Source organism: Suricata suricatta, chromosome 11 (assembly GCF_006229205.1).
Source record: "Suricata suricatta isolate VVHF042 chromosome 11, meerkat_22Aug2017_6uvM2_HiC, whole genome shotgun sequence".
Classification (NCBI taxonomy): Eukaryota; Metazoa; Chordata; class Mammalia; order Carnivora; family Herpestidae; genus Suricata; species Suricata suricatta.
The window spans coordinates 74,873,672-74,901,566 of NC_043710.1; the positions used below are offsets into that span (position 1 = coordinate 74,873,672).

The 27,895-nt window shown below is 39.6% G+C and overlaps 1 protein-coding gene and 1 long non-coding RNA gene across 6 annotated transcripts in view; one reads left to right on the forward strand and one right to left on the reverse strand.

The window, feature by feature from the left end:
- LOC115306682 lies at positions 1 to 27,877 on the forward strand. 4 transcript variants are annotated; one of them, XR_003915399.1, is made up of 3 exons: positions 1 to 120; positions 16,590 to 16,726; positions 24,963 to 27,877. It is a non-coding gene; the product is annotated as an uncharacterized LOC115306682 (long non-coding RNA). The 4 variants fall into 4 exon arrangements; XR_003915402.1 differs by having other exon boundaries at positions 16,603 to 16,726; XR_003915401.1 differs by lacking the exon at positions 24,963 to 27,877 and adding an exon at positions 20,569 to 20,721.
- The window catches only part of MAML2 (mastermind like transcriptional coactivator 2), a 345,270-nt gene that overhangs the window by 208,538 nt on the left and 108,837 nt on the right, over positions 1 to 27,895 (reverse strand). The gene's annotated exons all lie outside the window — the stretch shown is intronic.

Genomic DNA, 27,895 nt, shown 5'->3' on the forward strand with positions numbered 1-27,895 from the left:
GTCATCCAAGTGTAAGTGTAAGTAGGGTGCAGGGACTCCCAAGGAGTGAAGCAGGAACCTCGGGCTAACAGCAGAGACCCTGTCACCATCCCTAGGCCTGAAGGACTAGAGGAGGAAAAGGTATGTAAAGCAAGAGAGAGTCGTGAAGAGCAGGCTGTTTTGTAAGGAGCAAAAATTTTCTGGCCAGAGCTGGGTGGAAAAGGGTGGAGATGGAGCCACATGGGGCAAATGGAAAGTATCTGACACATTCACAAAATATGCTATTGCCCAACTAAGTTGATTAAATATTCACTCAATATTTATTGAGCTCCTACTACGTGCCAACCCCTGTACTATGTACGCAAGGACTCATGGTGTTTGCCCTGAAGGAACTCAGAGTCTAGGGTGGACAAAAGACCTACAAACACAGTAAGTAAAATACATTGCTCCAGGCAAGTTCTGTAACAGAAATATAAGAAAATGTTGTGAAAACAAAGGAGGTTGAGGAGGAGCTATCCTTTGGAAAGAAACATTATTAAGGAATTGCTGACACAGTCTTACCTGTACTACCGAGTTAATTATATTCAGGATAATAAAGAGGTCACTGAATTATGGCCTGTAATTCTATTGATGCATTTATAAAGATAAAAGCATATGCATTAAGAGGTCTCAGCAAAGACCCTAGATGTGTTTTGTTGTTTTGTTGTTGTTTTAACCACAACTCACATCAGAAATAGTTCAGTGCCTTCATGTTACAGGAGAGGAAATGTGCTTAAGTTCATACAACTAGTTAGTAGCAGAGAGAATACAGGACCCAGGTCTCCTGGCTCCCCACCATGGTAGACCTTGGAGGCTTTACACATTAGAGATAACGTCAGATGCGCCCGTATTGAATCAGTTACTTTCCCTGTCACATTATGGATCTACTGTATTTCATTTCTTTTTATCCTTCATTTTTCTTGCATTGATTAGAAGGCTGCTCAAAAGTGCATCAATTAAATTCTTAATCAGAAGCTCAAATCCTTAAATCTGATACTAAGCAGTAAACTTCAGTAATGTTTTTCACTCTACTATTTGTGGTAGCCTGTACTTTCCTGGTGTGATTTCTTTTTATATAATGTGTGAATTTTACAGTATGATGTCAACATGGTGAAATGCATAACCATATGGTTGCCACATAATTGAATGCTCCAATCTGTGAATTGTTCTTTGAGCAATTACTGTAGTGACCTAATTGTTGCCGCTTATTGTTTTGTTAGTAACGATTATTCAGAGTACTGAGTAGTTGACCCCTGAGCTATACAAATTTGAACTGTGAGGGTCCACTTATAGGCAGACCTTTTTCAAAATAAATACAGAAAAGTATTATAAATGCATTTCTTTTTCTTATGATTTTCTTAACAATATTTTCTTTTCTCCAGCTCACCGTATAGTAAAAACATAGTATGTAATACATATAACATACAAAATCTATGTCAATCACTGTTTATGTTATCAGTCAGTATTCCTTTTCTTAAAACATGTTTATTATTTTTGAGAAAGAGAGCATGAGCAGAGGAGGTGCAGAGAGAGAAGGGGCAGAGGGTCCTAAGCGGGTTCCATGCTGACAGCAGACAGCCTGATGCGGGGTTCAAACTCACAAACCATGAGACCATGACCTGCGCTGAAGTCAGATGCTTGGTTAACTGACAGGTGTCCTGTCAGTCAGTATTCTGGTCAGTAGTGGGTTATCCGTAGTTAAGTTTGGGGGGAGTCAAAAGTACTTTATGAATTTTCAACTGTGTGGGGTGTCCGTGTCCCTAACCCTTGTGCCCTGTGAGGGTCAACAGTCCCACCAATATACTTCATTCACTCACTTCTTTTTTTTTTTCAATTTTTTTAATGGGCAGAGAGAGAAGGAGACACAGAACCGGAAACAGGCCCCAGGCTCTGAGCTAGCTGTCAGCACAGAGCCTGACGCAGGGCTCGAACCCACGAACGTGAGATCTGACCTGAGCCGAAGTCGGAGGCTTAACCGACTGAACCACCCAGGCGCCCCTATTCACTCACTTCTACATGACTGTGTGTGAACTCCCAGGGACCATCCTCACAGCCTTAACAGGATGCCTGGTATATTGTAAATATTCCAAAACTGTTTCATCTTTAAACATACATTTAGGGTCAATGGCTAGTATATTTCAGGCACTGTATTTGGAATACAAATATAAATAAGACATGGTAACTCTCTTCAAGAGGCTCAAGCTGAGTTTAATCCACTGTTACCTACATTCTACGTCCAAGGTTGAGGCTGGTGAAGACACGGTAATGAGTAAAAGTATGTGATTCATGTTGCCTAGACTAGATCCTATGACACGTGGTGTGGGTCACGGGCTGAATTTCCTTGGAAAACTGGATGACTACTTTTATAATAGTCCAAATGTCACTGCCCCCTGAGAGGCAGTATTCTACTTTTCTAATTTACAGGCTGATGGGCAGAAGTCACCTTGCCATAAGAACCCCAAAGATCCCTAGAAGAAAAGAAAGCTGCATTTTATTTTTGATCCTTCAGGTGTTTTGTTCAGCTTTTCCATGTAAGCTCAGAGCAGAAGACATTTACACATTGAAGAAGAAATAAGGTTTACTTATGTGCTTAGAGAAAAATGAATAATTTTGGCAGTTAAGTACCTTCTATGAACTTTATCGTTCTTTTTTTCTTAATTTTTTAATATTTATTTATTTTTGAGAGAGAACGAAAATGAGCAGGGGAGAGGTGGGCAGATTCCAAATAGGCTCCAGGCTCTGAGCTGTCAGCACAGAGCCCAACATGGGGCTTGAACTCATGAGCCCTGAGATCATTACCTGAGCTGAGGTCAGACATCCAATCGACTGAGTCACCCAGGCACCCCTGAACTTTATGGTTCTAAATACCTGCCTTAATTTGTGCTTTGATGGAACTAATATTCATTATTGAGCAGGTTAAGCTATAAAGGTTTTTTATCACTTAATCTTTTCTTTAATATTTTCAAAATGGCTTGTGAGCATAGCTTATATGTCAATAAAAGTTAGCTTATTTCAGGCCAAACGGATAATCACAGTGATTGATGAGTATTAATACAAGAGAAAAGTAAATAATTTTGCTGAAATTGCCAGAAGGCCAAGAGTTATCAGGTAAGTCATGTCATTCTGTCCTCTGCAGACAGAGTAAAAGAATATAGATGTTTTCTTCTTTTATTCTTGTCTGCAAATAAAAAGTAAAGACTGTCTTGGCTGTGGATTTTGGGGTAACTCTGCTACTCCATAATACTGTTTATCAATGACTTCAGAAGTTTCTAGAAATAATGGAGGTATAAAAAGGAACACTGGAAAAACATATGGTTTTGGAGAAATCTTCTTAAAATCCTAACTTTGGTGAATAAAAGACAAAAATTATATAGACCATGAAGTGTCACAAGGATAAAAAGAAAAAAGGGCAAGCAAAGATATCATCGAACCTCCTGAAAAAACACAGTAAATTTAAACCATAACATTCTTTCAAGGTAACTTAAGGAAAGATGTTAAATCCGTTTCCCCTTTTGTTTTCATGGAAGAGATTTACTCTGCCCTCAGTAAAGGGACTTGTACCAGTTAGATTTCTCTATTGTAATCCAGAAATCCATGGCTTTGAGTTCTCTAAGCATTGCTCTTTCCGTGTGTAAGGCTCTGCTGCAAAGGATTCCATTTCAATTATATGCTGGCCCATCTTTCCAGCCCCTTAAAGGTTACTGGGAAAATTCCACCCAAAACTTCTATATAATGTTAAAGTTACTATTTAGAGTCATGCGTGGTACTGTCTTAGACTCAGGGACTTTTGGTTCTAGTGGTTCTTGGCTTATGCTCATAGCTTTCCAAATTGGTTTTATAAGTTGTGGTCACCTTCAAGATACTGCTTCATCCTTAAATGAAGTTGGTGATAAACAAGTTTCAGCCAATACGTATCCCATATACTAAACTGATCATAGATTGTGCCATCTACCTCACTGCCTGGGGCTGCCCCTTTATATGCAGGCACACAGAGCTGGCCTTTGGTGAGGGCGGGTCCTGGCTTGCCAGGCAAAATACCATCCCCTCCGCCCTCTGCCTGCCGGGTGGTTGGGCTGCCTCAGGATATGCCGCTGTCCTTAAAATAAGAGCAGTGCTGAACTCCACTTTACCATGTGGTGCTTAACTGCTGACCCTTAAAAACTGTCCAGGCCCTATGTGCTCAGCTATACCTAAATTAATGACGATCACAAAATACAACAAATTCCAAACCAACGGATCCAAGGACTTTGAACCTCACCATTATGGAATAGAGAAGTTACTTTCAAGATGGTCTTATTTTTTTAAAGTTGATGTCCTGATTGTATAAGCATATATAGTCATCACTAAATAGATGACTCTCTGTTACAGAGTCAACAAAGAACTTTTTTTTTTAAAGCCCCACTTCCTCCCCAGGAAATGGTGTATGTTCAGAGAGGAAGTTGTCTTCCTGTTTTCTCCATATTAGCATTCTTGCAAGGTTTTTTCTAAGCTTCCAAACTCAGAGTCTCCATCTTATGGAACAAGCTCCTCTTAACAACTGGCATTTTTACTGCAGTGATTAAAAAAAAGATTTATTTCCCACAAATCATAACAAGTATTATTAGCCTAAGGTGTTGTTTACTATATCTGACTTCCCTACTCCAATGTGCATCACATTCAACGTATAGTAACGGCCCTGGATGCATTCACTGGGATTATTTTGTCAACATCTTTTGCAAAATACATCAACTATTAGTTTCCCAATTATGAAACAAACTTGACAGAGCACCTGCTTTTTATTATGTCAGTGTTTTGGGATACAAACTCAGTGTGCCTGGCACCCAAGAATGAAATATAATTCAAGAACGTTTTGTACATTCTGCTCTAAAATTTTAGCATTTCAGCACTGATGTCTGGGGCTATTAAAAAGAGCCATTTGGAAACAAACAAAAGTCATTTTCCCCCCTCTCTTGAGTTTTTGCAGTCAGTTAAGGAGTTTGTGTTTCATGTGTTTCACCAGTTGATACTTGAAGTAAGAAAAGTGTAAGTAAACCTGAGAATCAATGCAGGCCTAGGTATTTTAAATGAGATGAATTTTCAGCTTGGTAACTTTTCAGGTTGTCTTGCTTCTGTATCACCAGTTTGTTAACAGCTAGTGTGTCAATTATCCATTAAGTCAAGGTTGTTTTTCAAGGATGGTACAGAAGACTATTTAAATTAGAATTATCTAAGTGCTTGTTAAAAATACAGAGATGCCTGGGTCTCATCCCAGACCCATCAAATCAGAATCTTTGTGAGTAGGCCTGGGAATCTGCATTTTGGTAGCTGCCCATTTGATTACGAAGGGGTGTGGTAAAGACAAAAGTGGTTACCTCTCCCACAGATACTTACTTGTTGATAGTGAGCAACCAAAGACTTGTAATTCTTTAAAACCTACAGCTTTGTTGTTGTTGTTGTTATTAGGGTCAAAGTCTTTCGGGACAAGGGAATATTTTCCATGTCCCACAAACCTTATAATTAAGGCAGCTCCATCTTTACCTACTATTCACACATTGAACTCTGGGGGTCAAATATTAAGAAAAAATTGGCATTCTTTTTTGGCAGCCTGTAATATACCATGATGGGCAGATATTCTGAAGATAATTACCCTGGGAAAAGACATCATAAAATCTGCAGGCTCTTTTAATTATAATTATTTTGAATACATTTATATTTGAACACTGCCCACAGAACTCACTATCAATTATTTTTTTTTCATTATCCTCCAGCAGGAAACTATTTCCCACATCAAGTAACAGACCTCAAAGTCTCACACTATGCCTTAAAAATATATTAGTGGTCATTCTTGGTAATTGTCCAATTTTAAAGAAACAGCTTTTTTTACGTTTTTGTCCAAGAAAGAGGTCTAGGTCCAGGAAATACAAACAGCCATATTTGGTTGTACATGTTCAAGATTATCATAGAAAAGCAGACTTTAAGGCAAAAGGATGGATTTAGACTACCAATAGTTAACTATACCTAACCAACTGTTAACTATACCTCACCTGGATGATTCTCAATAAATTTTCTCTGCTCTTCTTAATAATGACTACATGTACCAGATACTTATCATTTTAGATGTAGCAAAACAGTTTATACAATTAATCAAATGATTTTCAAATTACTTACTAATTAGTATAACATCAAGATGATTAAAAGGAATTAGTTCATTTAACCAGATGACCAGGGCTATATTCAAATAGCTCTAAAACTTGCTGTTTTGCCCTCCAACAAGTTGCTCAACCTTTCTAAGACTCATTTTACTCACATTTAAACACGAGTGGTAATAAGAACTACAACAAAAAGATAACAGGAGGACTAAGTGATGCATGTGAAGTACTTAGCACAGCATACAATAAGTGCCAAATAATGTTAGTCCAGGCATACCTCAGAGTATAGTATGGTACAGGTTTGGTTCCATACCACCGCAATAAAATGAGTATCACAATCAAGCAAGTCAAATGAAATTTTTAGTTTCCCAGTGCATATAGAAGTTATTTTTATATTGTACTATAATCTACTAAGTGTGCAACAGCACTGTGTCTAAAAATGTACATTAATTTAAAAATGATTTACTGCTTAACAATGATAACGATCATATGAGCTTTCAGGTAGTTGTAATCACTGGCCCCAGATCACTGTAATAATTATTTATTATATTTGTTATAATATATGTTATATATTATATTATATATATTATATAATATATGTTATATATATTGTTATAATAATAGTGAAAAAGTTTGAAATATTGTGAGAATTCCCAAAATGTGACACAGAGACATGGAATTAGCAAATGCTGTTGGAAAAATGGCACCAATAGACTTGCATCATTCAGGGTTGCCACAAACCTTCAATCTGCAAAAAATGCATTATCTGTGAAGCATGATAAAACGAGGTAGGCCTGTAAAATTATCATCATTCTTTTTTTATTTCTGGGCATCATGTTAGACAATTAAATACATACGATGATACTTTTATAATACCAACACACATGTATTGATCAACTTCTGATGCTATTTTATACTATAGCATGTGTAAATATAATTGGTTTAATTGAGTTTAGAAAGTCTTTTGTCTCTGCCTTTTCTATAGCATCATATATGCACTACTGCCTCAAACTGCCCATTATGCTGACTTTATTCTAGCTATGACTGGAATATATTTAGATTTATAATCCTCATCTACCTTTGTAGATAGAAATTTGGAGTCAGATTAGCTTAAGTGTAATGATTCCTTTTTAAAATAATTTAAGTGAATTAAATAAACTTTAGGGAGAGCTAAAAGTTGCTGAAAGTCATACTGGTACCCAAATATTTAGGAAATCCTAATTCTAAACTGTTAACATCTTCATGTGATACCAAAATCATTTACAGAGGCTCTTTTTGTTAATTAGTTTGTGGGGTGCTAAGCAGATTACTTAGTAATGGTTATCAATAATTAAATATTTCGCCACAAAAATAGAATAATAAGCAATACTCTTTGGGTCTTAATAATAGTCACAAGTGTACTCATTCAATAAATATTAAAGTCCTTCTATGCATAAAGGATCATCCAATGTGTTAGGGTCTTTAAAAAGATTGTGTTACAATTTGGTGAGTTCCAAGTCTTATTGGGGAGAGACTGAAAAAGATATGAAATATAAAGTTATCAATAAAGGGCTGTGAATGCGAGAAGATGGATTAGAGATCTAAAAAGACTGTCTTTTTTAAAATGTATTTTTATTTTTAATTAGTTAATTAATTTAAATTCAAGTTAGTTACCATATAGTGTAGTATTGCTTTTAGGTGTAGAGCCCAGTGATTCATCACTTATGTATAACACCCAGTGCTCATCCCAGTGCTTCATGCCCAACACCCATTTAGCCCATCCCCCCACCCACCAGCCATCTTGCAACCCTTAGTTTGTTCTCTGTATTTAGTCCTAACTTGCCAGGACTTAAGGGCAAGTCCTAAGAAAGGGGAAGAGGAGAGATACAGCAGGGGTTTTGAGATGGAAATCACACAGCTCTTATAGGGCAAGTGCATGGGGAAAAGGGGCAAGTTAATTATTGTGAATGGAACACAGTAGCCCCCAGGGTACTTCATGGAGAGGGTGGAAAGAAGTTGGAGTTCTAATCCAAGAAATTATATATTTGTGTATACACACACATACACACACACACACACACATGACTCTTCCACAGGCAATGAAGATCTAGCAAAACATGTCTAGCAGAAGATCAACAAAGATAAATTTTGGTTTTGAAATTATCTCTTACAGAATACAGAATGCAAATTAGGTAGAATGGAGAGAATAAGGCCACAGAGGAACTTAGAAGGGTATGATGATAACACAGAAAGAAAAAAGATGAGGGCTGAACTAAGACACCTGCAGTAGAGATGAGGAAGCGATCCAGACTCAAGACAAATTCCAAGAGAAAACAAAGATGAGTTGGAAGCTGGATGGATATGGAACATGCGCCAGGTGTTGAGAATGACAACCAACAGGCAGAGGAAAGTGCTGTGTGTGTGTGTGTGTGTGTGTGTGTGTGTGTGACAGAGAGAAAAAGAGAGAGAGAGACAGAGAGACAGAGAAAACGGGGATTAGCAAGGATGTTCAGAGATATCCAAGGGGCATCTGGACATCACGGCTAAAAGAGAGCGCTGATATAAAAGAACACGGATTTAGGAGTCAACATCAGATACATGTAACCGAGGACATGAGCTTGTATCTGATCACCTGTAGAGAGAGCAAGAGAATGAAGACAGAAGATCAAAGGGAGATCCCCAAGGAACACTAACATTTAAGGATTTAGCAGGAGACAAGAATCCAGCAAAGAAGGAGCAAGCAAAGCAGAATGAGGCTAGTGGTGATCTGGAAGGAGCCAGAAGACTTCCCAGGAAGCAGAGCCTGCCATTGTCTTGAGAGACAAGGCTGCCGCCAAGGAGTTAACTCACTGTCATTCACCACTCTTTCACAACCTCCAGAAGTGCTAGCAGAATGAGAACGTTCCCATGATAGAGATGGCAGAAGAGAGGAAGAGAGAAGGAACAAGGGGCTTAGATAACTCATAAATGAGTCATCAGCCCATAAACAAGAAAGAGTCAGCAATATGACCATGCCTGCTGAAATAAAGGAGCAAAAATCTCTTAATTTTGAGAAAGTGTCCCTAAGCATTGAGGCAGCATGGTACTTTAAATAGTAGCTCTGGAACCCTTGGAAGCACACTGTTTCGTATCTCTCTGTAAGTCTTTGTTGATGGATGACTTTGGGTAAGTCACTACCAGTGGGAGCCTCTCAGTTTCTTTATGTTATAATTAGGGGGAGTGGTCCATTTGGTCCTCACAACCATCCTAGGTGGTAGAAACTAATGTGGGCCCATTTGACAGATGAGGTAACCAAGATACCAAGAGTTTAGATTTGTCCAGACAGGTGGTAAGTAGCAAAGCTAAATTTCAAATGTGGGGCTTTCGATCCATCAAACTCATGCTTTGTTTCCCATTTGGACTCTCAGAACTTTCAAATGACTTAAATATTCTTCATTTCCCCCCCTCCCCTTTATATGTGAAGCTATGAGGAAAGCTGGTTAGGAATTACCATGTCCACAATAGGTAACGTAATTGAGGATCTGCCTACAAGCAAGTATATGCCAGAAATGGGGTGTCCTAAAACAAAAGTCTTCTAATTCTCTTCCACTTTATGGCCTTTTAAAGGCCAGTGAATATATTATATTAACAAACCTTAACCTTGGAAAAAAACTACTACTACTCCTAAACCTTAACCTTGGAAAAAAACTACTACTCCTCCTAAAACTGTATAAAATATTTTTCCTTTCTAGAAATTATAGCACCATGGAATTAATCATCTAAGATTTTGTCTTAAGAAGTATGGATGGCAGTTTAAGTATAGTTCTCTAAAAAGAAGCAGCTTTTCCTCCATCCTTTTACTAGTTAATCTTCCTGGGAACAGGCTGATATTTACTCATCCCAAGAGAGCGTTGAATTGTCTGGACTCCAAAAGATACCAAGGATAAGGTTTTAAGTTCCCTACTATTAGTCATCACAAGGAGAAAAGTGACAGAGCTCTTTACAGATGCATTGCTTTTTCTTTGCCCTGAAAATGGCAGTTGAAACAACATTCAATGGATTTAAATTAGGAAATGTCAGTAAAGAATGCCCTCCCTTCCTTAAAAGTGATCAGTTCCCGGGGTAAGATGAGAAATACTTTGCGGTCTCTAGACGGCAGGATCAGATAGGCTAACAATGCATTGGAGAGCTTTGCAAAGAAACGTTAGACAAAATAGATCAGGTTAAAGTGGACACAGATGCCCAACAGCAAATTCTAATTATTTTCATTCCTAGTCTTGAAACAAAGAGACAATTTAAAAGATATATACATACATATAGAGTGTGTGTCTATATATGTATACACAGTGAAGATATTTCTCCTTCATTTAATTTATTTTTTTAAATTTTTTAATGTTTTTTTAATTTATTTTTGAGAGTCGGAGAGAGACAGCATGAGCAGGGGAGGGTCAGAGAGAGAGGGAGGTACAGAATCAAAAGCAGGCTCCAGGCTCTGAGCCTGCTGTCAGCACAGAGCCCGGCACGGGGCTTGAATCCATGAACTGTAATGTAAGATCAGGACCTGAGCCGAAGTCAGACGCTCAACCGACTGAACCACCAGGCACCCCTCCTTCATTTGATTTATTATTGATGTTCAGAATTTCTATGTAGTATAATACATAAGCACCCTAATAGCAGAATAATAAAAAATGAATATATTTGAGGCACATTTCCTGTGTAGGTCTTTGGAGACCATGGCCAAGTTATTATGATAAACTGATGTTGTGGATAAAGCACAGGTTTCTGAGTCAAGAAATTATGGATTTTAATTCCAGCACTCCATTTCTAGGTATCTAGATCCTAGACAAGTTACTGAACCTTTCTGAGCTTCAGTTTTGAGAAAGTTAGTAAAAATGAGAAAAGAGCACTAACTTTTCAGGGTTCTTGTGAGGATTAAATGTGATAAAGGATATTACACATTCTGGAAACATTAGCTCCCATTTTCCTCTGGGGCTTCCTATTCTTTCTGTGAAAGCATACACCAAAATAGGACGCAGTTGTGAATGTTGGTAAGCCATGAACTCAGTTCCAAGGCAGAAGGTTTAAATAACCAAGAAAACTCCAGGAATTGTTGATGCAGCTATCTTCCAGATGAGAAATGCTCATAGTCATGTGGAACACACTGTACACTTGCTTCTAGATCCTTGGCCGAAATTTCTGTCTTGAATAGCAGTGGTTGGCTACCCACACTACCTTCTAAAGGCAGCTATATTTTAGTAGCTGTCAAATAGCTGATGTGTGCTAAAAACTATAGAAAGTTGCCTTTTCCTCTTTAAATTCTTTTTTTTTTTAAATTTTAAATGTGTATTTATTTTTGAGAGAGAGACAGACAGAAAGAGCTCAAGCTGGGGAGGGGCAGAGAGTGAGTGAGCCACAGAATCTCAAGTAAGCTCCAGGCTTCATGCTGTTAGCACAGAGTCCAACGCGGGGCTCGAACTCATGAACGGTGAGATCGTGACCTGAGCCAAATTCAGACACTTAACCTACTGAGCTACCCAGGCATCCCACCTCCTTAAGTTCTTAATTGCATCCATGCACACAGAAATGATCCAAATGTACATACTTTGACCTTTCAGGAGAACTGAGATTTTGAACTCAGGTCTAGTTCAGAAGTAGCAGCTGAAGATTTTGAAAGAACTGTGTGCCTTTTGAAGTCAGGTACGGGTTTCATTCTCTAGTGGGCCTTGGATAATTGAGCTTGGGTCTCTCTGTTCCCTTACCGCCTCTGCTTCACAAATCAGAAAGACCTAGCCTATAAGAGACATATCTCTGTGTGCCTCTTTTCTGTCTTAAGAGCTAAGAAAAGCTGGCCCCAGGACCTGCTGCTTGTAGCTCATGAAATCATGAGTCATTTGTGTAGCAAAATGATTCGCCACTTATGTCTGTACAAAGTTGAAACGGGGATGGGCTGAGTATGGGGCAATTCCAGTGCAGAAATAAATGCTCTAGGAGGGTCACGGGCTCCTTGAGACACTGGAACAGGATACTGAGTTCACAGTTCCTGGGTCCTCAGCATTCCCATCCTCCTAAGGAACATGTCTTCCTGAAGCCTTATAGCCTCATATTACCAGCATATGACACAGAACATTTCGGGTCACAGAGTGCTCTCTCTTCCACTTCCTGTTGTTTTTACTTGTGTGCTTTGTTTCTTGTTTTCAAAGGTCTTTACTACCACCTCTATTAGCTGCTCCTGAATGAGACACTGGTCAGTAATTCCTCTGGTGAATAAACATTGTTATTCCCTCTTCGGGGATGAGGAAATCTGAGGGAGGAAATGGTCAGTGGTTTTTTCGTTGTGGTGAAGAAAGGTGGAAGCAGACTGTCTCAGTGAGCAGTTCGCTGACTGGCCCACTGAACCTTGCTGCCACCTGGACGTGCCCTGCTCCCTCCCCCGCTGCCCCCGACACTTCCGCCTCCGCACCTGCTGCTGAACATGGCCTGGCTACACCAACAGCCCTAGGCTGCCTCAGCTTCTGCCTGCTGCTCTCTCCACTCAGCCCATTGCTTTTTGCCCTTGAACCTTTATCCTCCATAATCAAATGGCATTTCCAAATCCAGAAATTGAAAAGCCATGGTGTAAGGACACACAAAGGCAATGAGGATGCTTCCTAGCTTTGAGTTTTAGGACAAAAGGCACCCCGGGAAATAGCTCATAAAATTATAAAAGAAGAACAGGCAAGTTCGAGGCTAACACAAACTACTGCATATATTGAGGCAGAGTAATATACTCAATTTGCTAAAAAAAAAAAAAAAAAGGAAAGAAAACAAGCAAAACTATTGAGCATCATCTTTGCAGATCCATGTGTGTCCAGACCCCGAGAACACCACAGACAATGCCTGTGAATTCCTTTTAGGCATGCCTCCCAGGGCAGAGGAAGGAGGTGTAAAACTAGATACTGGACGGGCCCACTGGTGCCTAGAACGAAGAATGGGAAGAATTTAACCTACTTTTCAGCGTGAAGCCTCCACTCATTCTTGGCCTTCTCATTGCTGTCTATCTCCACGTCTCTGTCCTAAAGTCTAGGTCTCCAGGGAACCTACCATGAAGAGGAGGCCACTGTCTTATTCCATCTGATTGCCTCTGGCAAAGTCCACCTCAAATTTTACCTTCTCCATGAAACCTTCCTGCCAAATTTTACTCTCACTGCTCTCAACTATTATGGTGTTTATTGCTGGTGCATTAAATTCAGAGCTTTGTAATTTAGATGCTGTACCTCGCTATGTAAGGTACCTTATTTGTCTCAGCTCCTTCCCCTACCCCCGGAGTGTCCAGGCCAGTGGCACACTCCAGCTTATTCATTCACTGAACCAATTGGTTTATTGATCGTCCATGTGTGCCTTGTATCGTATTCCATTGTGAAAATAAAAAGCAGAAAAAGACACAGTCTTGGTCTCACTGAGATAGGAAAGCAGAGAAACAACTAATTGGAGTCCAGTGTTATGTGTTTTCTCCTACGGAGTATGAATACAAGGCTAAAGCAACACAGTGGAGGGGCATTCAATTCTGGGTGATACTGGGGAGCAGAGGTCAGAGGGTGATTTTTGAATTAAGTGTTGAAGAATAAGCCGACGTTCAGTAGGGAGACAAAGGGCAGAGGGGAATCCCAACAGGGGCAGGAAGACACGCAAACAGGAACAGGCATAAAGGGGGCCACATGGTGGCAGGTGTGCCTGGAGACCAGGGAATGTGAGAGCAAGCTGCCCAGCGTGTGGAATGAAGAGCCAGACCTGTTTAAATAGATGCATGAATGCACCCAACATAATCCCTTTACTCACTGCTAATTACGTTATATTGATGTTCCTCTTAAAATATGAGAATTCACTTAGCTATTTATAATTTGCCAATTTGTACCTCTAAGTTGTTGAAATACTTCCCTTGGTCCCAGGAAAGTCAGTGAAGGAGAAGAGTGAGATGTTCCTTCTATGCATGTACCACAGTATTATACAAACACAAATGCACTGTCCACCTAAAGACATTGTACGACACAACAATGTTATGCCAGGGTGCTGACGGTACATGTCACACCGCACTAAATGCCGCCCTGCACTGTTCCCACTCAGGGCATGGTAGGGAGTTAGGCTCTGAGAGATGCCATATTTAAAGCTGATGCTTTGATCCAAAGAACACCATCCACTGACAACGAATTCCAGCATTTCCCTCTTTTGCTTTCATGGTTCCCTCCCTATTTTACAGACCCAACCTTTATGTCCTCTTCTTGAAGGTAAGAATATGACAGGTCAGAGACGATTGCAGGAGTGGGTGAGGATGAATAATGGTTGGCAACTTTCCAGGTGATTACAGTGCTGAGAACATGTCACCACAATGGAGTGCTACATCTTTTGGTAACCGCTGCCTGGTTCAGATACATTACAAACATTAGACTTAACTATGTAGCCACTGCATTAATTTATGCATCGATTTCTTGACTGCTCATTCTTAGAAGTATTAACCCAGCATAATTCAGTACTTCCTTGGTAAGCCTTCCATAGGAAGATTAAAACAATTTTAGTGATTATAAACTATCTAGGTTTAGCAGATGCTGGTAATCTATGGGATTGTGACCTGAAAGGATTTATGTCTAAATGTGATTTAAAGTCTCTCCCTCTCCAAGACTTCATTTTACCTTTCATGCTTTCCAGTCTCTCAAAGTGCATTATTTCTCTTTAGAATGGTTGATCTCACTTAATAATTACATGCGAGGTAGATGTTAAATAGATAACTATATTTGCTTTCTATGTTTGGTGTGCTTGTGTTAATTTTGGGTTGTTTTGGAAATCGGACTAGGAAAAAACATTTGAATCTGCCTTTTGCATTTTTCCACAGCAGTGTCAGTGACAGGAGGCAGCTGCAGCATTGACTTTAACTTGGTTTAAAGACTGATATTTGACTCCAACTTTAAAAACAATCATCATTCTTAAAATTCAATCTGAAGGCATACGCCTCCTCAGAGAACCCCACTTAATTGTCATCTCTAACGAGGGCATTACTCAGAAATCCAGTTTTCAGCATGTCCTTTTTTTAATCTTCAGGGTACATGTCCTGAAATGTATTTTTATCTTGATGCAGAGTAAGTGAGTTGCTTGGGTCAACCCTGACCATTATTTTAAGGTCAGAATTTCTTGAATGAACATGCCAAGTATAAAAACAGATTTTATATTGGTTCTAGAAGATTATCTTGTGATGTAACTCTTTTTCCGCTCCATTGGTCCCATGTTAAAAGGGAACACATCTCATGGGGGATGTATAGCCCTAATGATACTTGTTTTTTTTTTTTTCTTTTCTTTCCTTTTTATTTTTTTTAAAGCTGCTTTGATGTTTTCAATCAGAGGAGTATTTATACATGCCAAAGAAATCCAAATCTCAGAATCAAAACTGTAGCCAGTTTTCAGAAAAATATAGAGGCCTGATGAAATTTGAATTTGATAAACAACCAACACCTTTTTCAGTATAAGTATATCCCATTCAAACTTTGGGGCATACTTGTACTAAAAGATTACCTGTTGTTTATCTGAAACTCCAATTTAGCTGGGCCTCCTGTATTTGTATTTGCTAAATCTGGCAATTCTGTATCTGGGGGCAGTTGAATTATGACCACAATCACATTATCTCCAGATTGCAGGTTTGCAAAATCCCCAAGGGACCATTCTTTTCATGGGTATGTGCAAAAGTGGCAAGTGTTCCACAGGCCATTCCCAGAGGCTCCGTGTAGCCATCTGGCTTGGGGTCTAATGGATCTAGACACTGGAGACTAACCAGTCCCTCCTTTAAAGAATGTTTAAAAGCTTTAAAGCAACAAAAATAATACCCTTCACATAGTGGGCACTCAGTGTATTTATTTTTGTTGATATCTTTAGTGTTCATTAGTGCCAGGCAAGATGAAGAAGATGATAAAATAGGACTTCTTATAAACAGCTCCTATGTAAGCCTCAGTTCTCCATCTAGGCACTTCTGATCCTTCAGAAACCAGATGTAAATTCTACCTTGTTGGAGAGGACTTCTCACACCACCTCATATATGAGTCTCCCGCTACCCCCATCTCTCTAGCATTTGTCATTTATACCACTCATTTGGTATTTCCCATATTCTGCGTAACATTTTAAGCAAACTTTCATTTACAAATTCCCTAAGGAAAAAACGTAGATAGCAGTAGCAAAGCACTGTGATTTAGAGCATGAGCCTCGGAGTCTCCGTGCCGGTCTCAAATGCTGTTCTGCCTCTTCTCAGCTTTGTTAACATCTGGCAAACACACTCACTAAGGCTCAGTTTATTATTTTTATCCCTCAAGAAAATGGGGTTAAGAATACCTCCTAGTCTCGTTGTATTAAAGGAGATAATGTGTCACGTCGACTCTTAGAAACACTGAATGGTGGTAGGTAATTACCATCCTCCTCCCCCTCCTCCCCCTCCATGTCTCATTATCTTTTTTGAATCCACACTCCCGCCAGTGTCTCTTATCAGGACCTACGTGAACTGACAGAGGGATCGCTGCCTGAGAGCTGGTGGAGACTCCAAATTTCCCGCCGTCCTTGTGCTGAGAAGCACTGTCTGGAGACAGATGCGTGAACCGCACTCCTTCTGCAAGGTAGGGATTTCACTCGCCTCATTCTCGATTTCTTTGTACTTTAAACCTACACAATGCAGCCACTGCCTTGGGCTCTGCTTGGGATTATGTGGGAAGCAGGAAAACTTGAACTGCCTTACAGATTAGTTTCCTTAGTGGCACCAGCCTGGTGAGCCCTCCTGGGACTCATGTCACCACACACTTCCTGCCTTACCCTTTATTATTTACTGCCTCTTGATTTTTCTCTCAGTCATCAGTGAGGAAGTTGCATAACTTAAAAGCTAAGTGGGAGCCTCTTTCCTGTAATCCGTAGTCATACATATTCTTTTTCCTTAGGGTAACTTTTAAAAGAAAGGCCACGGAAAATGCTCTTCTGAATGAAAACTGACTCTTTTTTTTGGCATCCGGAGCATTGGGTTTTCAACATTTTATGTCCGCTTATGGACATAGACATAGAATAACTTGAAGAAACAGTACGGTTTTCTTAATATTGTGACATGTTTAAAAAAACAAAATATAAATTTCAATGACTTCCTCTACATTCTCTACTGGCTTTTTCCAAAGATCAAATTAAAAATCCTTAGTGTAAAAATATTTTTAAAAAATGAAGAAGCAGCATTTTGAGTCATGCACTCATCATCAGCATAACGCTTTCCAAACTATCATCTCTTGGAAGACTCTGGCAGAAACGCACCCATCTTTGTATCAGGCCTCAGCAAATTTTTTTGTCACAGGTACCCAACAGGTATCTGTTGAGCCAACTAATGAACAAGTATCTATAGAGCACTTAGGAGACGCATTACTCATTTGTGGTATAGTGTTATTATCATTGTGATCATTAGTAAATAATGATTTCACCACCACCCCACTTCTAATGCAGCCACCCAGAGAGCCTGTGGCATAAACGGTGGGGGTCTGGTGACAGTTTACAGCGCCGCCTGATTGCTTAGCCTTCACAGCAATTGGCCTTGCCATTCCCGTTGTTACCCCCAGAGAACAACATGTTCCCAGGTTCCCACCTATCTTGTTTTTATTGATTAATACTTTTAAATTCATTCTGAACCCATCAAGGCTCAGAAACAGCCCTGGGCCTCTCCTGCTTCAGTGTCCAAGTTGGCCCCATGAGCAGGATCCCAATCCTGCAGGCTTCGGTCTGGCCCATCTGTTCTGGAGCCCCTGTCATTTGGGGAACAGTGCAACACTGTGGAGGCCAGGCTGTACCCAAGGTTAGAGACCCCGCCTTTAAAATTGCTAGTCTGGGAAGACCGGGAAATACTGTTTCAATTAGAAGGATAAAACATGGACAGCCATGAACCACTTAAGAAGTAGCACAGTACTTGTCTTTAACCACAAAACCAAAGTCACCATTCAGCTCTGCCTCTGCACAGCATAAGGAAGATCTGAGTGGCAGTCCAGTTGAGCTATTTTGTTTCCTATTTATTTATTTAATTTATTTATACTGTTCTCTGGTCCTGATTCTGCTACTGACGATTTCCAAAGTCTCAGAGTACTTCAGTGTTAACAGATAACAAGGAACTGTGGCCACATTTCCAGATGGGAATAGGAGAGGCAGGTCTGTATACATAGGAGCCGGTCTCTTGGACAACAGGAATGAGAGAAGTTTCCAGAACTGCTTTTCAGGTGTTTCCACTCCCCCTTCCCCCTTTCCACTATATCATTCCCTTGTGTTTCACCTCATTTCCTCCCACTTTCCGTCTGTACTGGGTCCTGTACTCGTTTGGATCCTTGCAATCTTTGTTTTTTCCTGGTACAAAATGGTAACTTCACTGAAACCAGACAGTTTCATAATGAGAAATGTTCACAGGTAAGGTCTTCATGCTGGCAGCCTCTCCCTGCAGTACCCACCCCCACCCACCAACTCCCCCCGACAGATAGTCTGTAAACTGGAGGGTGCTGAGTCACTTATGAGCAATGCTGAAGGAACCACGCCAGCCGTGTGCCTGGGCCTTGCACCTGAGAGAAACAGGAGCGCCACATGCACACACATTTGGAAGTCAACGCTCAGTGCCGCACAGCATCACGACTCACTCCGAGCTCCTGCTCTTGTGAGCAGCTCTGTTCAGGCCCGAGTGGGGATGCTTCTGCATACCTCCTGGTCCGTGTCGTGGAAGCCCACGGTGGCCTCGTCCTGAGGATGCAGAAGCTGTCTTCTGGATTGTAATGTGGCCAGTGTCAGGGGACGCTTCTTTGAGGGGTGGGGAGGTTAGGGCAGCACAAGAACGTAGGTAAGAAAAAGACCAATTAATTAACTTGTCCAGTCTTTCATCTCAGCATGAGTGCAAAGGATAATGCGGTATCATTTTCAGTCATGCCAACCTTCCATTTTGCTGCCTCTTTTCATGTCCAAATTCCTGGTTCCAGAGGACTCACCTATCGGCACAAGATTGCCAACACTTGTACATTGTGGCAGAAGAACCCCTTATGATATTAAACGGTGCCTTTTCTAAAGTTAAATACACTCAGGGCTAGACGTGACTTGTGTGAGAGAGATTCTTTGGCAATTAGGTCAATACTGAATGCTAGAACTGCTAACAGTTTTATCTTCATAAAAATATTTACTAAGCTTTGATTAAGTTATAAAATTCCAGCTTCATGTAACTCACTTTTATATAAATTTCCATTCACTAATTATACTTTGAATTTTACCTTTTATTTTATAGAAAATTGAAGATTTTAGAAGAACAACTTTAGAGAACACAAAAGATTGATTTTTATTTTTTCACATTTGTTTAATTTGCCCTTGTGGTTAAAATATATTCAAGCTAGGCACATTTGAATAAAGTTACATTTCACTTTTAATACTTTAAAATCTAAAGTCCAGGCCACTATGGTCAACAGAAAACAAGTTACATGAAAATCTTTGTTATGACAGCAAGACTAGGGATTTGTAGAAATTTAGGCAAATAAAAAAATTATATAGATTAACCAATAATTTATTATTTGTGTAAAACCTAATTTTATTGTTCATGAAAACATCACCAACCCTCATCAGAATATCCAGGTTTGCACAATAATAAGTCAATTCAGTCACTGGATACTTTATTGACTTTCAGTCATAAAAGAACCACAGTTTCCCATATAGTTTTCCATTTTGTAATTATGCACATAATTTGTCAAGGTACGAAGACAGAGAATATTTGATTTAACTGTTTGCTAGCCTTACTTATGACTTTTAAATATTTAGACATATGGTACATGGGCTTCTCTCTGTCTTGCCCTGAGCCCTGCATGTCTTCCTGGGTATTTTCCTTTTTGTGTTGCCTATGACAGTACTGTCCTTTTGAACTATTTTATTTCAGTGATTGGTCTACATGCAACAGAACTGGACTCCACCCCCCACCCCCACTCCCACCCATGGCAACTTACTGCATGTTTTCAATAAGTAGTTTGATTCACAGATAGGGATAAAAAGTAGGAGCCAAGAATACAGAGTTCTTTGGGTCTCATAATTAAGTTTCCTAAACATATTTCTTGACAACCCATGTGCACTCTTCAACATGTTCCCAACATTTTATTCATAATATTTTAGGGGAAGAGCTACACATGTGTGTTAAGAACATTGAGTTTTGGAGTCAGACAACCCTAGATTTGAATTTTAACTCCACAGCTCGCTAGCCGGTGATTTATGTCAACTTGAGCTTTAGTTTCTTGATCAGTGAAATGGTGATGAAAATACCTACACCCATAAGGTGGCACCAAGGACTAGAGAGAGCACATGTAAAGTGCTTAGCAGACAAGAAGCATAAAGTAAATAGTTATTACTATTGAAATGTCCACATTTTAATTCTCGAGGTATCAGTCTGTTTATTCATTCGATAATGCTCTTGTTTAAAACCCTTCAGCAGCTCTCTGCCGCCCAGACTGTATCTTCTCGTCACTTGTACCTGCCTGGCTCCAGCCTGTCGTCACTTGTACCTGCCTGGCTCCAGCCTGCCAGTTTTTTGTTTTTATTTATTTTTGAGAGACAGAGAGTGCGAGCAGGGGAGGATCAGAGAGAGAGGGAGACACAAAATCTGAAACAGGCTCCAGGCTCTGAGCTAGCCGTCAGCACAGAACCTGTTGTGGGGCTCGAACCCACAAACTGTGAGATCATGACCCAAGCTGAAGCTGGACGCTTAACCGACTGAGCCACCCAGGCGCCCCCAACCTGCCGGTTTTAAATCCCAGTGTTCCTCTCAGCTATGGCTGTTCTGGGAGACCTCCACCTTCCTACCTCATTGTCCTTACCACCACAATCCTATCTGTATGAATGGCTTCTCAGCATTTTAGGCCCAGTTCAGGAGGCATTTCTTGCAAGACGCCTTCTCATTTTTCAGTGTCAATTAACCTTCTTCTCCTTGCAGTCCCAGAGCACTTCTCTGTGGCTGTATTAGAAAACCCATCACCATGAGCTTTGTATTGTATCAAATTTGGGGTCTGTGTCCATCATGTCTGCCCTACTGTCAGATTTCCTTGGAATAGATTGTATCTTTTTCATACATGCCCTTCCCACAAGCATGTAACATAGTACTTGGTACAAAATAGATGTTCTCAATTTACTTAAATTTGAGTTTGTTGAAATCTACTTCAGAGGTATCAAAGGTATTAAAGGCATTATGTTGATTCTTCAAGTACTGGTGATTCTTGTTCTCATGACTATGAGATTTTGTAAAAAACGGCATTACTTACAACATTGTAAAACAGTTTGCTAATTTCCAGGAAAAGCACTTTGTCTAAAAGCACTTCTTATTGGCAAACGGAACATTGTGATATATTGTGCCACTTAAAAAAGCATGCAATTCATTCTAATATATTGGAGGGATTTCAATATTTAGATATTTTAGTGGTTTCAAATCTCCCCTACTCTTCCCTTCCAAGGTAGGACCTAATTAACCTCCCTTTGAATGGAGGTTCAACTTAATGAAGCACTTCTACTTTAAAGAATCAAATAAAGCAGATGTGATATCATGGAACTTCGGAAACCATATCATAAAACATTCACACTGGGGGAAGCCAGCTGCTGGGTCATGAGGATAATCAAGCTGCTCTGCAGAGAGACCCATGTGGTGGGGTCTCCTGCGTCCTGTCACAAGTGAGCTGAGAAATAGATCCTCCAGCCCCACTCAAGTTTTCAGATGACTACAACCCCAGCTGAGACCCCTGACGGCAACCTCATGAGAAATCCTGAGCCAGAACTATCCAGCTAGGCTGTTCCCAGATTCCTAATTCTCAGAAAATGTGAGAAAACAAATGTTACTTGTTTTGGGCTGCTAACTTTTGAGGTAATTTATTATTCAGAATAGATAACTGATATAAATATTATAGAAATACTATGAGCATTCTCACTGGAAATACTCATGGTTTTAAATCTATGATCATTAATTTCTAAAAGGAACAAGAGGATTTGAGGTGGATACCAAAAGTTGTGATCTGGAACCCACCTCTGATAGCAGTGGCCATGACTGTCGTTCATTTTGTCAATTAGTCATTTAATAGACACTTGTTAAAAAATATGCTATAAGGTAATCATTGTTCCAAGCCTTGGAAATGCAAAGGTAAATATGATAGTGAGGATTTTTTTTTTACATTTATTTATTTATTTTGTGAGAGAAAGGGAGGGAGAGGCAGAGAGAGAGGGAGAGAGAGAATCCTAAGATGGCTCCATGCTGTCAGTGCAGAGCCCGATGCAGGGCTCAGACTCACCAACTGTGAGATCATGACCTGAGCCAAAACCAGGAGTCAGGTGTTTAGTGGACTGAGGCACCCAGGTGCCCCAAAAGCATGTTGTTAAAGGCATCATATTCCTATGTTCTCCACCATCTTATCTACTATTGCAGATAATAAAAAGATTGGTGTCAATCCATGGAGCCCTAATTAATTGTCTGAAAAGTTATTTAAGTATTATTTCATTTATTCACTTATAGATCTTTAAGTAAACTCTTTATGTGGGGTTTCAACACATGACCCTAAAATGAAGAGTTGCGTGCTCTATTGACTGAGCCAGTTGGGTGCCCCTTAAGAGTTATTTTGTGTAATGAAAAAAAAAATATGAGAAGAATTCAGTAAGTCTCTGGGCCATTTACAATCTTAGCAGGTAGAGTTCCAAATAATGCCAGGCCTGACCAGCAGCTTCAGGCTTTTAATCCAAAGACAGTTTTCTTAGGGTGTAGGACACAATGGAATTTTGTGAAATGATCTGTCTGCCTATAGTCTATCAGACATAGGAGCACTCACTGTCAATAATGCTGTCCTTGGGGATGAGGGACAGTGACATCAATGGCAAGAAAAATATTCCATTAGTAAAGCATCCCCTAATTAATACTAATCTGTTCCCTGGAAAAGCAGCTTTAGAAGAAAGATTTCCCCCCACATGCTAAACTGCCAAGCATTAATTTGGAAAATTTTCCATTTAGTTTCAAGTAATATTAAAAAGCTTCACTTAGCAAAAATTAAAAGTGAATCTATCTCCCAGCTCATATAATATAGAAAGATAAGATGTTTTTTGCAGGCAATGTCAATTCCTGATTGAGCATATCAGTTAAAAACAACTAAATTCTATCATGGTCTAGACTGACACTATCTACTCTTTCTCTTTTTCATAAAAATGTATTTATTAATATCTAATTGAATGTAATCTTAGAAACTATAATATAACAGCAACAAAAGTGTGGCTCTTGTTTCCCTAAAACCTTGAAAGCCAAGTCAAAAAAAGAATTAACAGAAAACAAATAGACAAATTAAAAATGTATAAAGAACTGGGGCCCCTGGGTGGCTCAGTCAGTTGAGCAGCCAACTTTGGCTCACGTCAGGATCTCACAGCTCACAAGTTCAAGCCCCACATCAGGCTCTGTGCCGACAGCTCAGAGCCTGGAACCTGCTTCAGATTCTGTGTCTCCCTTTCTCTCTGCCCCTCCCCTGCTCGCCTTGTGTCTCTCTTGCACATGAAAAAATAAACATTAAACATTTTTAAAAATGTATAAAAAACAGTGAGAATGTCTTCATATCAATTCATCTGGGAAACAGTAAGAAATTGTAGGTTCAGTTGAACAATAGGAAGCACAAGAAATGTGACAAACCAGTAGTTTACATTATCTGTCAATAAGCAGTCAGAGAATCAATAATATGTCAACTGTCACCAGCCTCAGGGCTCTGGTGCCTTCTAGCTTCCTGCTCCGCAGCCCGTGTTCCTCTCTAACTAGTTATCAGCCTTTAGTCCTTTAGATCTGAAAAGGTAAGTCTTTCTCAGCAAAGTCCTCCTTGACTCCCCAAAATCATATCCCCTTTTCTTAGTAGGCATACCTTTCCTTAATATTACTTATCACAGTTCATGATTCCCTTAACAAGTAGGATATGCTTGCCCTAAGACCTAGCCATTCTCTTATCCTATCATCTTTCCGTAATGTTACTTGTCACCGTGAGCAGTTAAATAGGTATGTAATTATTTCGTGACCATTATGTCTCAACCACAACTAGATTATATGTTGCATGCCAAGACTACAGAGCAGGAGGTCTCTTTTCTTCTCCTCCTTGATTAGCCTAGTGCCTGGCACACTGGCATTTCATAACAGCTGTGCGAATATGTGAATAAATGAAGAAAGGAGCAGAACGGTGTGTGTTCAGAGCGTGAGCTCTGCAGTTAAAGATATTTGAAGTTAAACAAAGGCCACACTCTCGCTGTCCAGTTATGTGACCTTCGGCATGTTTTGTCCTCTCCTTGTGGGTCAAGTGGAGATAGGAATAGTAGTTTCCTCATGGGGCTACCATGAGTACACATAAGAACGTGCACACAACGTGTGTCTCTTGATACCTGGCGTTGAGCGAGTGCTTCTTGTTCTTGCTGTGGCCTACGGTTCTGCTGAATGAAATCGTTATAAACGCACTTGTCCATTCTCCCTTCTTTCAGAGTAGGGCAGGGGAGAAAGGACTCAGTAAGTGTATCTCTGCTAAGCTTCTGGACAGCCTCGTGCCCGTCACCTTTAGTTTCCTGTCCCTTTTTGCAGCCTGGCCCACTCCCAGGGGCATCAGCTAGTTTCATCTACCCCTCCCAACCACTGCCAGGTTTCGTTGTTGGTTCCTTGCAACTCTTCGTGGATATAGCTCTTTATCTTACTCTCATTCTTCATGACAGCACCCAGTTGCTAGGATTTGGCACAGTTTCTCTGAAGGGAAATGAATTCATGTTCAAAACGATTTCACTTTTCCTAATTTCCAAACACTGTCCCCAGAACAACCGTGTTCCCCCTGACTGTCTTCTCAGGATGACTTCGTGCCCCAAAGACGACGCTGTGTTTAAAGAAAAGCGATGGCCACTGCCCCCTTCTCCCTTGGGACATTTTAGCTTTGGGGACAAGTGGTTTAAGTCGCTGATGCCGAGAAAGGCTTCCTGCAAAAAGAGAGCTGCTTGCTCAGTCAGCCGGACCAGACCAGACCAGACAAGCCTGACTTGCCTGAAGGTCCTGGCTCCTGGACCCTCACTGTATTTATAAGTCTTAACATTGTAGCTGTGAATTCCATTCTGGTGATGTTGCTTCTGGCTGGCAGATGGCCATGGTTTCCAGTCATTCACAGGCAACTCTGAGGCTTGCTGATATGGGCATCGAAAGCACTCGGCTCTCTTTTCTGTAACCGTGTGCATGTATTTTCTTGTAAGGTTGTCTTCAACGTCTCTTAAATGTATTAAATATTTTCTGAAGATACAGCTACTTGCAGTTAGAAAACAAAAGTATCTTTTTATTCTCTTACTTCCAAAGATATTGCTTTGCAGAACAATCTATAAAAATAAAGAGCTTTTACTGAGTTCAGGGTTTAAACAAAGAGAGAGAAAAGCAGTTTCTAAGCAGAAAAATGCAACAAAGGCTTTACTTCTTACCAAATAACTTAAGAATGTCTGAACGAAAACATCCCAAACCTGCTAGTGCCAGAATTTCTCAGATAAGTCAAGAGAGAAGAAAAACACAAACCCAACCCCAAACTACCAAAGAATCAATGAATGGCAAAAAGAAAACAACACAATATTGAAAAACGTGGTTAAATGTTTAAGTTGTAATGGTATTCTAGAAAACGCAATTATACATCTGCGTGTTTTCTAATTCATTTTCTTTTGGAAAAAGTTGGGAAGATCCTATGTGACCAATATCCTCCTCCATCAGGCCATATGCCACCCCAGGACCACGGGGAGTCCTTGGAGTCTCCGATCCCCATCTAGACCCCCTTTATCAGATGATGCCTTGTACGTCATGTGATGAAGCACTTCCCACCATGTGTCTTCCTAACTAGACTGTAAGCATCCTGGGCATAGAAATCTAGACTTCTCTTTGTATTATCCCCACAACACCTACCATGGTGCCTTGAACCCAAGTGATCAATACACATGAGTTGATTAACTGTCCTAAGAATTTACAAATGTTTTCTTCACACCAGTGGGGAAAAACCTGAAAGAGTTCTTTATTCCATTATACCAGGAAGAACAGTAGAATCTGCTATCTCAGCAATTTTCAATTATTTAGGGTATTTAATTTTGGGAGAAATTGTGAAGTCTTTGAGCTGCATAGAAATACAGTCATTTGGTGTTCACTTCCATATAACATTGTATACTACTAAATCGTAGACAGAAGGCAGAAAGGTATAAAAGACAGAAAGGTGAGTGTGGATATTGAAAACACAAATTTATTTACTGTATTTTGGTATCCTAGAACCAGAGAAAGATTTTCTTAATATGGCAAAGTATTATCCTTAGAGTACAAATGTTATTTTTACCAGCAGTTAGCAAGTTTTCAGAATTGTTACCCTCAATAGGATAACATGAAAATTGGAATAGCTTTTAAAAATAATTTTAATGAAACATGGTCTGTTTAATGAAAAATGTTCTACAATATGACTGTCCTTTGGTCCCATTTTTAGAAAGAAAACCTTGTGCTCCTTTGAAAATGGGTATGACGACATTTATGCAAAAATTTCTCATTTACACAAACACATCAAGGTGCATTAAGATATCTTTCAGAGGTTTATACATTTTGCCCTTTCAAATATGTATATGTGTATTTATACATATTTGTATGCATTATACATATACATATTTGTACATCTTGGTTCTCAGTTCAAATGTATTACTTTACTTACTGCTCTTTTAAAGATTTATACATATTGTTCTCTCAATGATTTATACATTTTTTCTCAATTTAGAAACCTGAAGTAGCTAAAATGTTGGAAGAACAGACTACATTTCATTTACTTTATAGCATCTAATATGTAGAGATTAACACTAGATATACTAGTTTTTTTCTTCAAATGGGTAAATGAATACACAGAGGTATTAAATGATTTGCTAAAAAACAACATGAGTATCTCTTGGATTTCCTGATTTTCAAGGCTGCCGCCATCAGATTATGCTGAAATTTTTTTTGCCAACTTGAGATCTATAGAGTTCCCAGATTTTCTAATTTCATCCATATATATCTTTGGCCATGGCTCTCAGGAAACAGGATGATACTAAGTTTAATTTGCATGTGTGATGCCTATGGAAGAGATGTGACACTTGCCTATCTAATTAAAACCCTACCTCTCTGCTCAGATAGGAGCTTTGTAAGAGATCATCATATTCACTTGTGCACTTCCTTCCTTATTCTTGTTCTCACAGTCACAGGAGATCACCAAATGCTCAGGTCCTGAGCTGCATTTCCATGTTTAGTAAATCAGGAAATAGTGAAAGATGTATCTTGTGACACTTTCATTGTAAACTTAGATGAGGCATGAGTATTTAATGACAAGTGAATAGACATGAATGAGAAAAAGGTCAAGTTTTAATAACCTGAACTGATACTAAGGCAATCTATACACAGAAAAAGTATACATGTTAGAGATTTTAATCAATATCTCTTTCTATAAAAATTCCCCTGATTCCTGTAAGTAAAATTGGTGGTTTCCTCCTTAATATCTCACATCTGTTGTTATCATAGTACCCAAACACTTCATTGTAATTGTTTTATACACTTGTCTTTTAAATGTAAAGTCTTTAAGAAAAGAGACTATGTTCTACTCATCCCAATATCCCTATTAACTTCAATAATGCTGTCATGTGGTATAATATGTTTATTTGTTCCAGGCTGAGTAAATAAATGTGCATTCTATACCGTTAAGGACTGTGTACTGGAGTTGGTTAATAAATCGTTCAATATTTAGTGGTACCTATGG